General features: G+C 41.5%; 7 non-coding genes across 7 annotated transcripts; 4 read left to right on the top strand and 3 right to left on the bottom strand.

Annotated features, from left to right (window-relative positions):
- Window positions 1-390: 390 nt before the first annotated feature.
- Window positions 391-497, top strand: LOC140066472 (U6 spliceosomal RNA). Its single transcript, XR_011848314.1, has one exon. It is a non-coding gene; the product is annotated as a U6 spliceosomal RNA (small nuclear RNA).
- Window positions 498-3,390: 2,893 nt separating this feature from the next.
- Window positions 3,391-3,497, bottom strand: LOC140066537 (U6 spliceosomal RNA). Its single transcript, XR_011848379.1, has one exon. It is a non-coding gene; the product is annotated as a U6 spliceosomal RNA (small nuclear RNA).
- An 897-nt stretch (window positions 3,498-4,394) lies between these two features.
- On the top strand, window positions 4,395-4,501 carry LOC140066470 (U6 spliceosomal RNA). Its single transcript, XR_011848312.1, has one exon. It is a non-coding gene; the product is annotated as a U6 spliceosomal RNA (small nuclear RNA).
- A 2,894-nt stretch (window positions 4,502-7,395) lies between these two features.
- Window positions 7,396-7,502, bottom strand: LOC140066536 (U6 spliceosomal RNA). Its single transcript, XR_011848378.1, has one exon. It is a non-coding gene; the product is annotated as a U6 spliceosomal RNA (small nuclear RNA).
- Window positions 7,503-8,399: 897 nt separating this feature from the next.
- Window positions 8,400-8,506, top strand: LOC140066469 (U6 spliceosomal RNA). The gene has a single exon (XR_011848311.1). It is a non-coding gene; the product is annotated as a U6 spliceosomal RNA (small nuclear RNA).
- A 2,893-nt stretch (window positions 8,507-11,399) lies between these two features.
- Window positions 11,400-11,506, bottom strand: LOC140066535 (U6 spliceosomal RNA). The gene has a single exon (XR_011848376.1). It is a non-coding gene; the product is annotated as a U6 spliceosomal RNA (small nuclear RNA).
- An 897-nt stretch (window positions 11,507-12,403) lies between these two features.
- LOC140066468 (U6 spliceosomal RNA) lies at window positions 12,404-12,510 on the top strand. Its single transcript, XR_011848310.1, has one exon. It is a non-coding gene; the product is annotated as a U6 spliceosomal RNA (small nuclear RNA).
- The last annotated feature ends 1,183 nt before the right edge of the window (window positions 12,511-13,693 follow it).

Raw genomic sequence — 13,693 nt, 5'->3', positions numbered from 1 at the left:
AGAGTCCAAAATAACTGCAGCCCCCGGATGAGATAATACAGTATTCAGACCGGACCCTGGAAACCACAGACCCAACAAAGGGAAACAAGGGAATGTTTGGGGTTTCCCTTTGTTTTTACCTTTTTCCCGCCCTTTTTACAAGACAAAGACCGGTGCTCCCAGCATCCTCTGGGGCTATTTATCTATTTTGCATATTCTGTTTAATACGTTTGTGTCGTTTTATTTGCACTTTTATATTTTTTTAAGAAGGAAAACTCTAGACAGTTGTGGAGAATGAGAGTTATGATCCAATGAAGATGATGGGTGTAATGTATATAGAGTGACCTCTCCATAATGTATAACTCCCCCCCTCCGGGGACTATATATACTGATGGGGGAGGCCAGGGGTCTGTGCTCGCTTCGGCAGCACATATACTAAAATTGGAACGATACAGAGAAGATTAGCATGGCCCCTGCGCAAGGATGACACGCAAATTCGTGAAGCGTTCCATATTTTACAGCATTGATGAGGAAAAAGCTTTAATCCAAAGTCTATACGGACTGACTGGAGATGTACAAATGCTTAGGGTCTGTTCACATTGAGGATTGTGCTACAGATTTTCCATCACCCTCTTTGAAGTCTATAGGAGGCCATTGTGTCTGCCAGTTTCCACATGAAGTTACTCGCCCTATATCCCGAGCAGAATCAGCGAGGATTCCTCTCACAATATGGGGAATGCCAGACACATTGATAATTAATGCCAAGTGAATGCAGCCTTAACCCCTTCATGACCGCCGTGATGACTTTTACAAAGATGTATCAGAAGAAGATTGCAGGACATCGGGTTCTGCTGGTACCGGGCCGTGTTCTCACAGCCAAACCCTGCCACTAACACCTGGGATCAGGATCATTTCCCGGGTGTTTAACCCCATCACCCCCCTCCCTGCAGCAACGACCATGACGTGCCAATGGTGTCGCGCAGCAGTCGCGCAGAAGGACCCTAGGATTTCCTATAGGATAGCTGTCTTGATGGGTGTCTGTTAAAGATAATATTAAGCAGCATAGTACATTATATAAGAGTTCAGTCAGTGCCCTCTCACAAAGCAAATAAAAAAACCCACAAAAAACGCCCCCCCCCCCAAAAAAACAAAAAACAAAAAGTAAAACCACACACATTTTGTACCTCCAAATTTGTACCAACCCAGACTACAAACCTACAATAGTTTTGATCCCGTATGGCAAAAAACGGGGAAAAGAAAGATGCCCAAATTTACATTTTTAACTCTTTACCGACATGTGACGGAATAGTATGTCACATGCCGTAATAGTATGCCACATGCCGGCCTCACAGGCTGAGCCCTCTCCATAGCCAGTAAGTCTTTGTTGCATATTGCAGCAAAGACTTATCGGTAACACCCACGGTCGGTGCTGGCAAAGCTTCGGGCGGCTTCAAAAAAATGGCAGCAAATGGGAGCCGCCATCTTGCCGAGGATTGTTTCTCCCCATGACGTCATCGAGGAGCGGCGATCTGTCGCCATGCTGAGTCTGTCTTGTTTTAACCCTTTCATTACAATGTGCCCTCAGCACATAGTAATGAATGAGGAGGAAAATCCCGATATACTGCCATACTGTAGTATGGCAGAACATGATGGGATAGATCAGACAACCTCTTGTTAAAGTACCCTAGGGAGTCTGAAAAAAAAAGTAAAAAAAAAAAAATGATAATAAAAAAACCTAAAAGTTCTAATCACCCCCCTTTCCCTAGAGCTGATATAAATAATCAGTAAAAATCATAAATACATTAGGTATTGCTGTGTCAGAAAATGCCCGATCTATCAAAATAAAATAACGGGTTCTCACTGCGTTTAACCCCATAACAAAAAATTGCGGCCAGAGTCGAAAATGGCACTTTTTTGCCATTTCAAAAAATATTAAAAATTCTTTAAAAAGTGATCAAAAGGCTGTCATGGTAGCATTGAAAATGTCATCAAAAGTCGCAAAAAAATGACACCACCCACAGGTCCATACACAGAAATATGAAAAAGTTATTAGCGCCAGATGCAAAAATACTTTTTTTTTTTTGTACAGGAGGTTTTAATTTTTGTAAATGTATGAAAACATTATAAAACCTATACAAATTTGTAATCCCTGTTATCGTACTGACCCAAAGAATAAAGTAGACATGTTATTTGGGGCGCACAGTGAAATCCGTAAAATCCAAGCCCACAAGAAAATGGTGTAAATGTGGGTTTTTATTTACCAATTTCACTGCATTTGGAATTTTTTTCCCGCTTCCCAGTACATGGCATGGAATATTCAATACCATTACTATGAAGTGTAATTTGTTATGCAGAAAACAAGCCGTCACGCAGGTCTTTACATGGAAAAATAAAAAAAGTTATAGATTTTTGAAGGTGAGGAGTGAAAAATAGAAATGAAAAAACAAAACAGGGCTAGGTCGTTATGGGGTTAATTATCCATCACCACACAAAAAATTATCTTAATCAGGATCAAAAAACTTTATGATCCCCAAGTGTGTACAAATAAAATGTGCAGGTCTTTTAGCAAAAAATAAGACCTCAAACTAAGGCTATATTCACACGAATGTATGGGGGGCGTATATACGGCCGACGTATATATGGGCGATATACGTCCCCCATACATCACAATGGGCTCACGGCACCCAACAGGCGGGCAGCGGCCATCTGAATGTAGCCTAAGAAAAAAATCCCTTTTGATTTGGTGTGGCTGTAAAGTGTATTGACCTAGAGAACTTTTTAAAATGTTATTTAGGTTTGATGATAATGGCGGAATATTTTTATTAAAAAACCACGTCAGATTTGCGCTCTTTCTTTAAATCCGCTGTTTTGGTGGGAAAACTGGCATTAACGTGGAAAAAGAGTGCAGAGAAAGGGTTAAAATATCAACAATGAATTTCCCATCAACAAATCTGTGGCGCAAACCTCACACAAACGCACCCCAAGACCTCACATTTAGGCGGATGAGTTTGAAATACAATTTTGGGGAAAAGCCAGGGGCAGATGTGGCGCGCAGTTTGTGTACATGATACAGGGTCGCTCACATGACATGTAAAAACTTACTTTCTGAGGTAAAATCATGAGGTAAATAATGTATTATTGTACAAAATGGTGTCTATCGCAAAACCGTAACGATTTATTACCTAAATAATGAAAAAACTGTATGAAGCACGGTGCCGACATGAGAAATTGGTGCAAAATATGTTACAGTCTCGCTCACATGACGTGTAAAAACCTACTTTCTGAGGTAAAATCTTGAGGTAAATAATGTATTATTGTACAAAATGGTGTCTATAGCAAAAACTTAGCGATTTATTACCTTAATAATGAAAAAAACTGTATGAAGGACGGCGCAGACACGAGAAATTGGTGCAAAATATGGAACGCTTCACGAATTTGCGTGTCATCCTTGCGCAGGGGCCATGCTAATCTTCTCTGTATCGTTCCAATTTTAGTATATGTGCTGCCGAAGCGAGCACAGACCCCTGGCCTCCCCCATCAGTATATATAGTCCCCGGAGGGGGGGAGTTATACATTATGGAGAGATCTTCTTCAGGATTTACACCAGGAACCTATAATATATGACAACCCTCATTCTATAACGTTTCTATAGTTTCTTCATTTATTATCGGGCAACTTATAGGTAACGGGGATATGGGATATTCAACGCTGTGACACCAGAAGATGCAAATTTGCCAGTCCCAGAGGATCCTGGGAGAAGAGGCGGGTCAATTGAGGAAAAGTGGGAAGGACCTGATACCTGAAGGACCTGAAGGACCCCAGAACAGACACCTATGACTTATTCATACCCCAAACCCGAAAATGAAAGCCTCAGAAAAACCCTATGAGCTAATAGTAATAATAATACAAACCCCAGTACAGACCCCAAATCACATCTGAACAAATACATATCCTAGACCAGACCCTCTAAATAAACAGCAGAATATAGACCCCAAACTACAGATAACAAGACCCGTCAGAGTCTCAGAGTCCGAAATAACTGCAGCCCCCGGATGAGATAATACAGTATTCAGACCGGACCCTGGAAACCACAGACCCAACAAAGGGAAACAAGGGAATGTTTGGGGTTTCCCTTTGTTTTTACCTTTTTCCCGCCCTTTTTACAAGACAAAGACCGGTGCTCCCAGCATCCTCTGGGGCTATTTATCTATTTTGCATATTCTGTTTAATACGTTTGTGTCGTTTTATTTGCACTTTTATATTTTTTTAAGAAGGAAAACTCTAGACAGTTGTGGAGAATGAGAGTTATGATCCAATGAAGATGATGGGTGTAATGTATATAGAGTGACCTCTCCATAATGTATAACTCCCCCCCTCCGGGGACTATATATACTGATGGGGGAGGCCAGGGGTCTGTGCTCGCTTCGGCAGCACATATACTAAAATTGGAACGATACAGAGAAGATTAGCATGGCCCCTGCGCAAGGATGACACGCAAATTCGTGAAGCGTTCCATATTTTACAGCATTGATGAGGAAAAAGCTTTAATCCAAAGTCTATACGGACTGACTGGAGAGGTACAAATGCTTAGGGTCTGTTCACATTGAGGATTGTGCTACAGATTTCCCGTCACCCTCTTTGAAGTCTATAGGAGGCCATTGTGTCTGCCAGTTTCCACATGAAGTTACTCGCCCTATATCCCGAGCAGAATCAGCGAGGATTCCTCTCACAATATGGGGAATGCCAGACACATTGATAATTAATGCCAAGTGAATGCAGCCTTAACCCCTTCATGACCGCCGTAATGACTTTTACAAAGATGTATCAGAAGAAGATTGCAGGACATCGGGTTCTGCTGGTACCGGGCCGTGTTCTCACAGCCAAACCCTGCCACTAACACCTGGGATCAGGATCATTTCCCGGGTGTTTAACCCCATCACCCCCCTCCCTGCAGCAACGACCATGGCGTGCCAATGGTGTCGCGCAGCAGTCGCGCAGAAGGACCCTAGGATTTCCTATAGGATAGCTGTCTTGATGGGTGTCTGTTAAAGATAATATTAAGCAGCATAGTACATTATATAAGAGTTCAGTCAGTGCCCTCTCACAAAGCAAATAAAAAAACCCACAAAAAACGCCCACCCCCCCAAAAAAAACAAAAAACAAAAAGTAAAACCACACACATTTTGTACCTCCAAATTTGTACCAACCCAGACTACAAACCTACAATAGTTTTGATCCCGTATGGCAAAAAACGGGGAAAAAAAAGATGCCCAAATTTACATTTTTAACTCTTTACCGACATGTGACGGAATAGTATGTCACATGCCGTAATAGTATGCCACATGCCGGCCTCACAGGCTGAGCCCTCTCCATAGCCAGTAAGTCTTTGTTGCATATTGCAGCAAAGACTTATCGGTAACACCCACGGTCGGTGCTGGCAAAGCTTCGGGCGGCTTCAAAAAAATGGCAGCAAATGGGAGCCGCCATCTTGCCGAGGATTGTTTCTCCCCATGACGTCATCGAGGAGCGGCGATCTGTCGCCAAGCTGAGTCTGTCTTGTTTTAACCCTTTCATTACAATGTGCCCTCAGCACATAGTAATGAATGAGGAGGAAAATCCCGATATACTGCCATACTGTAGTATGGCAGAACATGATGGGATAGATCAGACAACCTCTTGTTAAAGTACCCTAGGGAGTCTGAAAAAAAAAGTAAAAAAAAAAAAATGATAATAAAAAAACCTAAAAGTTCTAATCACCCCCCTTTCCCTAGAGCTGATATAAATAATCAGTAAAAATCATAAATACATTAGGTATTGCTGTGTCAGAAAATGCCCGATCTATCAAAATAAAATAACGGGTTCTCACTGCGTTTAACCCCATAACAAAAAATTGCGGCCAGAGTCGAAAATGGCACTTTTTTGCCATTTCAAAAAATATTAAAAATTCTTTAAAAAGTGATCAAAAGGCTGTCATGGTAGCATTGAAAATGTCATCAAAAGTCGCAAAAAAATGACACCACCCACAGGTCCATACACAGAAATATGAAAAAGTTATTAGCGCCAGATGCAAAAATACTTTTTTTTTTTTGTACAGGAGGTTTTAATTTTTGTAAATGTATGAAAACATTATAAAACCTATACAAATTTGTAATCCCTGTTATCGTACTGACCCAAAGAATAAAGTAGACATGTTATTTGGGGCGCACAGTGAAATCCGTAAAATCCAAGCCCACAAGAAAATGGTGTAAATGTGGGTTTTTATTTACCAATTTCACTGCATTTGGAATTTTTTTCCCGCTTCCCAGTACATGGCATGGAATATTCAATACCATTACTATGAAGTGTAATTTGTTATGCAGAAAACAAGCCGTCACGCAGGTCTTTACATGGAAAAATAAAAAAAGTTATAGATTTTTGAAGGTGAGGAGTGAAAAATAGAAATGAAAAAACAAAACAGGGCTAGGTCGTTATGGGGTTAATTATCCATCACCACACAAAAAATTATCTTAATCAGGATCAAAAAACTTTATGATCCCCAAGTGTGTACAAATAAAATGTGCAGGTCTTTTAGCAAAAAATAAGACCTCAAACTAAGGCTATATTCACACGAATGTATGGGGGGCGTATATACGGCCGACGTATATATGGGCGATATACGTCCCCCATACATCACAATGGGCTCACGGCACCCAACAGGCGGGCAGCGGCCATCTGAATGTAGCCTAAGAAAAAAATCCCTTTTGATTTGGTGTGGCTGTAAAGTGTATTGACCTAGAGAACTTTTTAAAATGTTATTTAGGTTTGATGATAATGGCGGAATATTTTTATTAAAAAACCACGTCAGATTTGCGCTCTTTCTTTAAATCCGCTGTTTTGGTGGGAAAACTGGCATTAACGTGGAAAAAGAGTGCAGAGAAAGGGTTAAAATATCAACAATGAATTTCCCATCAACAAATCTGTGGCGCAAACCTCACACAAACGCACCCCAAGACCTCACATTTAGGCGGATGAGTTTGAAATACAATTTTGGGGAAAAGCCAGGGGCAGATGTGGCGCGCAGTTTGTGTACATGATACAGGGTCGCTCACATGACATGTAAAAACTTACTTTCTGAGGTAAAATCATGAGGTAAATAATGTATTATTGTACAAAATGGTGTCTATCGCAAAACCGTAACGATTTATTACCTAAATAATGAAAAAACTGTATGAAGCACGGTGCCGACATGAGAAATTGGTGCAAAATATGTTACAGTCTCGCTCACATGACGTGTAAAAACCTACTTTCTGAGGTAAAATCTTGAGGTAAATAATGTATTATTGTACAAAATGGTGTCTATAGCAAAAACTTAGCGATTTATTACCTTAATAATGAAAAAAACTGTATGAAGGACGGCGCAGACACGAGAAATTGGTGCAAAATATGGAACGCTTCACGAATTTGCGTGTCATCCTTGCGCAGGGGCCATGCTAATCTTCTCTGTATCGTTCCAATTTTAGTATATGTGCTGCCGAAGCGAGCACAGACCCCTGGCCTCCCCCATCAGTATATATAGTCCCCGGAGGGGGGGAGTTATACATTATGGAGAGATCTTCTTCAGGATTTACACCAGGAACCTATAATATATGACAACCCTCATTCTATAACGTTTCTATAGTTTCTTCATTTATTATCGGGCAACTTATAGGTAACGGGGATATGGGATATTCAACGCTGTGACACCAGAAGATGCAAATTTGCCAGTCCCAGAGGATCCTGGGAGAAGAGGCGGGTCAATTGAGGAAAAGTGGGAAGGACCTGATACCTGAAGGACCTGAAGGACCCCAGAACAGACACCTATGACTTATTCATACCCCAAACCCGAAAATGAAAGCCTCAGAAAAACCCTATGAGCTAATAGTAATAATAATACAAACCCCAGTACAGACCCCAAATCACATCTGAACAAATACATATCCTAGACCAGACCCTCTAAATAAACAGCAGAATATAGACCCCAAACTACAGATAACAAGACCCGTCAGAGTCTCAGAGTCCAAAATAACTGCAGCCCCCGGATGAGATAATACAGTATTCAGACCGGACCCTGGAAACCACAGACCCAACAAAGGGAAACAAGGGAATGTTTGGGGTTTCCCTTTGTTTTTACCTTTTTCCCGCCCTTTTTACAAGACAAAGACCGGTGCTCCCAGCATCCTCTGGGGCTATTTATCTATTTTGCATATTCTGTTTAATACGTTTGTGTCGTTTTATTTGCACTTTTATATTTTTTTAAGAAGGAAAACTCTAGACAGTTGTGGAGAATGAGAGTTATGATCCAATGAAGATGATGGGTGTAATGTATATAGAGTGACCTCTCCATAATGTATAACTCCCCCCCTCCGGGGACTATATATACTGATGGGGGAGGCCAGGGGTCTGTGCTCGCTTCGGCAGCACATATACTAAAATTGGAACGATACAGAGAAGATTAGCATGGCCCCTGCGCAAGGATGACACGCAAATTCGTGAAGCGTTCCATATTTTACAGCATTGATGAGGAAAAAGCTTTAATCCAAAGTCTATACGGACTGACTGGAGATGTACAAATGCTTAGGGTCTGTTCACATTGAGGATTGTGCTACAGATTTTCCATCACCCTCTTTGAAGTCTATAGGAGGCCATTGTGTCTGCCAGTTTCCACATGAAGTTACTCGCCCTATATCCCGAGCAGAATCAGCGAGGATTCCTCTCACAATATGGGGAATGCCAGACACATTGATAATTAATGCCAAGTGAATGCAGCCTTAACCCCATCATGACCGCCGTGATGACTTTTACAAAGATGTATCAGAAGAAGATTGCAGGACATCGGGTTCTGCTGGTACCGGGCCGTGTTCTCACAGCCAAACCCTGCCACTAACACCTGGGATCAGGATCATTTCCCGGGTGTTTAACCCCATCACCCCCCTCCCTGCAGCAACGACCATGGCGTGCCAATGGTGTCGCGCAGCAGTCGCGCAGAAGGACCCTAGGATTTCCTATAGGATAGCTGTCTTGATGGGTGTCTGTTAAAGATAATATTAAGCAGCATAGTACATTATATAAGAGTTCAGTCAGTGCCCTCTCACAAAGCAAATAAAAAAACCCACAAAAAACGCCCCCCCCCCAAAAAAAACAAAAAACAAAAAGTAAAACCACACACATTTTGTACCTCCAAATTTGTACCAACCCAGACTACAAACCTACAATAGTTTTGATCCCGTATGGCAAAAAACGGGGAAAAGAAAGATGCCCAAATTTACATTTTTAACTCTTTACCGACATGTGACGGAATAGTATGTCACATGCCGTAATAGTATGCCACATGCCGGCCTCACAGGCTGAGCCCTCTCCATAGCCAGTAAGTCTTTGTTGCATATTGCAGCAAAGACTTATCGGTAACACCCACGGTCGGTGCTGGCAAAGCTTCGGGCGGCTTCAAAAAAATGGCAGCAAATGGGAGCCGCCATCTTGCCGAGGATTGTTTCTCCCCATGACGTCATCGAGGAGCGGCGATCTGTCGCCATGCTGAGTCTGTCTTGTTTTAACCCTTTCATTACAATGTGCCCTCAGCACATAGTAATGAATGAGGAGGAAAATCCCGATATACTGCCATACTGTAGTATGGCAGAACATGATGGGATAGATCAGACAACCTCTTGTTAAAGTACCCTAGGGAGTCTGAAAAAAAAAGTAAAAAAAAAAAAATGATAATAAAAAAACCTAAAAGTTCTAATCACCCCCCTTTCCCTAGAGCTGATATAAATAATCAGTAAAAATCATAAATACATTAGGTATTGCTGTGTCAGAAAATGCCCGATCTATCAAAATAAAATAACGGGTTCTCACTGCGTTTAACCCCATAACAAAAAATTGCGGCCAGAGTCGAAAATGGCACTTTTTTGCCATTTCAAAAAATATTAAAAATTCTTTAAAAAGTGATCAAAAGGCTGTCATGGTAGCATTGAAAATGTCATCAAAAGTCGCAAAAAAATGACACCACCCACAGGTCCATACACAGAAATATGAAAAAGTTATTAGCGCCAGATGCAAAAATACTTTTTTTTTTTTGTACAGGAGGTTTTAATTTTTGTAAATGTATGAAAACATTATAAAACCTATACAAATTTGTAATCCCTGTTATCGTACTGACCCAAAGAATAAAGTAGACATGTTATTTGGGGCGCACAGTGAAATCCGTAAAATCCAAGCCCACAAGAAAATGGTGTAAATGTGGGTTTTTATTTACCAATTTCACTGCATTTGGAATTTTTTTCCCGCTTCCCAGTACATGGCATGGAATATTCAATACCATTACTATGAAGTGTAATTTGTTATGCAGAAAACAAGCCGTCACGCAGGTCTTTACATGGAAAAATAAAAAAAGTTATAGATTTTTGAAGGTGAGGAGTGAAAAATAGAAATGAAAAAACAAAACAGGGCTAGGTCGTTATGGGGTTAATTATCCATCACCACACAAAAAATTATCTTAATCAGGATCAAAAAACTTTATGATCCCCAAGTGTGTACAAATAAAATGTGCAGGTCTTTTAGCAAAAAATAAGACCTCAAACTAAGGCTATATTCACACGAATGTATGGGGGGCGTATATACGGCCGACGTATATATGGGCGATATACGTCCCCCATACATCACAATGGGCTCACGGCACCCAACAGGCGGGCAGCGGCCATCTGAATGTAGCCTAAGAAAAAAATCCCTTTTGATTTGGTGTGGCTGTAAAGTGTATTGACCTAGAGAACTTTTTAAAATGTTATTTAGGTTTGATGATAATGGCGGAATATTTTTATTAAAAAACCACGTCAGATTTGCGCTCTTTCTTTAAATCCGCTGTTTTGGTGGGAAAACTGGCATTAACGTGGAAAAAGAGTGCAGAGAAAGGGTTAAAATATCAACAATGAATTTCCCATCAACAAATCTGTGGCGCAAACCTCACACAAACGCACCCCAAGACCTCACATTTAGGCGGATGAGTTTGAAATACAATTTTGGGGAAAAGCCAGGGGCAGATGTGGCGCGCAGTTTGTGTACATGATACAGGGTCGCTCACATGACATGTAAAAACTTACTTTCTGAGGTAAAATCATGAGGTAAATAATGTATTATTGTACAAAATGGTGTCTATCGCAAAACCGTAACGATTTATTACCTAAATAATGAAAAAACTGTATGAAGCACGGTGCCGACATGAGAAATTGGTGCAAAATATGTTACAGTCTCGCTCACATGACGTGTAAAAACCTACTTTCTGAGGTAAAATCTTGAGGTAAATAATGTATTATTGTACAAAATGGTGTCTATAGCAAAAACTTAGCGATTTATTACCTTAATAATGAAAAAAACTGTATGAAGGACGGCGCAGACACGAGAAATTGGTGCAAAATATGGAACGCTTCACGAATTTGCGTGTCATCCTTGCGCAGGGGCCATGCTAATCTTCTCTGTATCGTTCCAATTTTAGTATATGTGCTGCCGAAGCGAGCACAGACCCCTGGCCTCCCCCATCAGTATATATAGTCCCCGGAGGGGGGGAGTTATACATTATGGAGAGATCTTCTTCAGGATTTACACCAGGAACCTATAATATATGACAACCCTCATTCTATAACGTTTCTATAGTTTCTTCATTTATTATCGGGCAACTTATAGGTAACGGGGATATGGGATATTCAACGCTGTGACACCAGAAGATGCAAATTTGCCAGTCCCAGAGGATCCTGGGAGAAGAGGCGGGTCAATTGAGGAAAAGTGGGAAGGACCTGATACCTGAAGGACCTGAAGGACCCCAGAACAGACACCTATGACTTATTCATACCCCAAACCCGAAAATGAAAGCCTCAGAAAAACCCTATGAGCTAGTAGTAATAATAATACAAACCCCAGTACAGACCCCAAATCACATCTGAACAAATACATATCCTAGACCAGACCCTCTAAATAAACAGCAGAATATAGACCCCAAACTACAGATAACAAGACCCGTCAGAGTCTCAGAGTCCGAAATAACTGCAGCCCCCGGATGAGATAATACAGTATTCAGACCGGACCCTGGAAACCACAGACCCAACAAAGGGAAACAAGGGAATGTTTGGGGTTTCCCTTTGTTTTTACCTTTTTCCCGCCCTTTTTACAAGACAAAGACCGGTGCTCCCAGCATCCTCTGGGGCTATTTATCTATTTTGCATATTCTGTTTAATACGTTTGTGTCGTTTTATTTGCACTTTTATATTTTTTTAAGAAGGAAAACTCTAGACAGTTGTGGAGAATGAGAGTTATGATCCAATGAAGATGATGGGTGTAATGTATATAGAGTGACCTCTCCATAATGTATAACTCCCCCCCTCCGGGGACTATATATACTGATGGGGGAGGCCAGGGGTCTGTGCTCGCTTCGGCAGCACATATACTAAAATTGGAACGATACAGAGAAGATTAGCATGGCCCCTGCGCAAGGATGACACGCAAATTCGTGAAGCGTTCCATATTTTACAGCATTGATGAGGAAAAAGCTTTAATCCAAAGTCTATACGGACTGACTGGAGATGTACAAATGCTTAGGGTCTGTTCACATTGAGGATTGTGCTACAGATTTTCCATCACCCTCTTTGAAGTCTATAGGAGGCCATTGTGTCTGCCAGTTTCCACATGAAGTTACTCGCCCTATATCCCGAGCAGAATCAGCGAGGATTCCTCTCACAATATGGGGAATGCCAGACACATTGATAATTAATGCCAAGTGAATGCAGCCTTAACCCCTTCATGACCGCCGTAATGACTTTTACAAAGATGTATCAGAAGAAGATTGCAGGACATCGGGTTCTGCTGGTACCGGGCCGTGTTCTCACAGCCAAACCCTGCCACTAACACCTGGGATCAGGATCATTTCCCGGGTGTTTAACCCCATCACCCCCCTCCCTGCAGCAACGACCATGGCGTGCCAATGGTGTCGCGCAGCAGTCGCGCAGAAGGACCCTAGGATTTCCTATAGGATAGCTGTCTTGATGGGTGTCTGTTAAAGATAATATTAAGCAGCATAGTACATTATATAAGAGTTCAGTCAGTGCCCTCTCACAAAGCAAATAAAAAAACCCACAAAAAACGCCCACCCCCCCAAAAAAAACAAAAAACAAAAAGTAAAACCACACACATTTTGTACCTCCAAATTTGTACCAACCCAGACTACAAACCTACAATAGTTTTGATCCCGTATGGCAAAAAACGGGGAAAAAAAAGATGCCCAAATTTACATTTTTAACTCTTTACCGACATGTGACGGAATAGTATGTCACATGCCGTAATAGTATGCCACATGCCGGCCTCACAGGCTGAGCCCTCTCCATAGCCAGTAAGTCTTTGTTGCATATTGCAGCAAAGACTTATCGGTAACACCCACGGTCGGTGCTGGCAAAGCTTCGGGCGGCTTCAAAAAAATGGCAGCAAATGGGAGCCGCCATCTTGCCGAGGATTGTTTCTCCCCATGACGTCATCGAGGAGCGGCGATCTGTCGCCAAGCTGAGTCTGTCTTGTTTTAACCCTTTCATTACAATGTGCCCTCAGCACATAGTAATGAATGAGGAGGAAAATCCCGATATACTGCCATACTGTAGTATGGCAGAACATGATGGGATAGATCAGACAACCTCTTGTTAAAGTACCCTAGGGAGTCTGAAAA

Source organism: Engystomops pustulosus, chromosome 6 (genome assembly GCF_040894005.1).
Source record: "Engystomops pustulosus chromosome 6, aEngPut4.maternal, whole genome shotgun sequence".
Taxonomy (NCBI): Eukaryota; Metazoa; Chordata; class Amphibia; order Anura; family Leptodactylidae; genus Engystomops; species Engystomops pustulosus.
The sequence above is the reverse complement of the archived record's forward strand: the minus strand, read 5'-3'. Positions and strand labels throughout refer to the sequence as shown.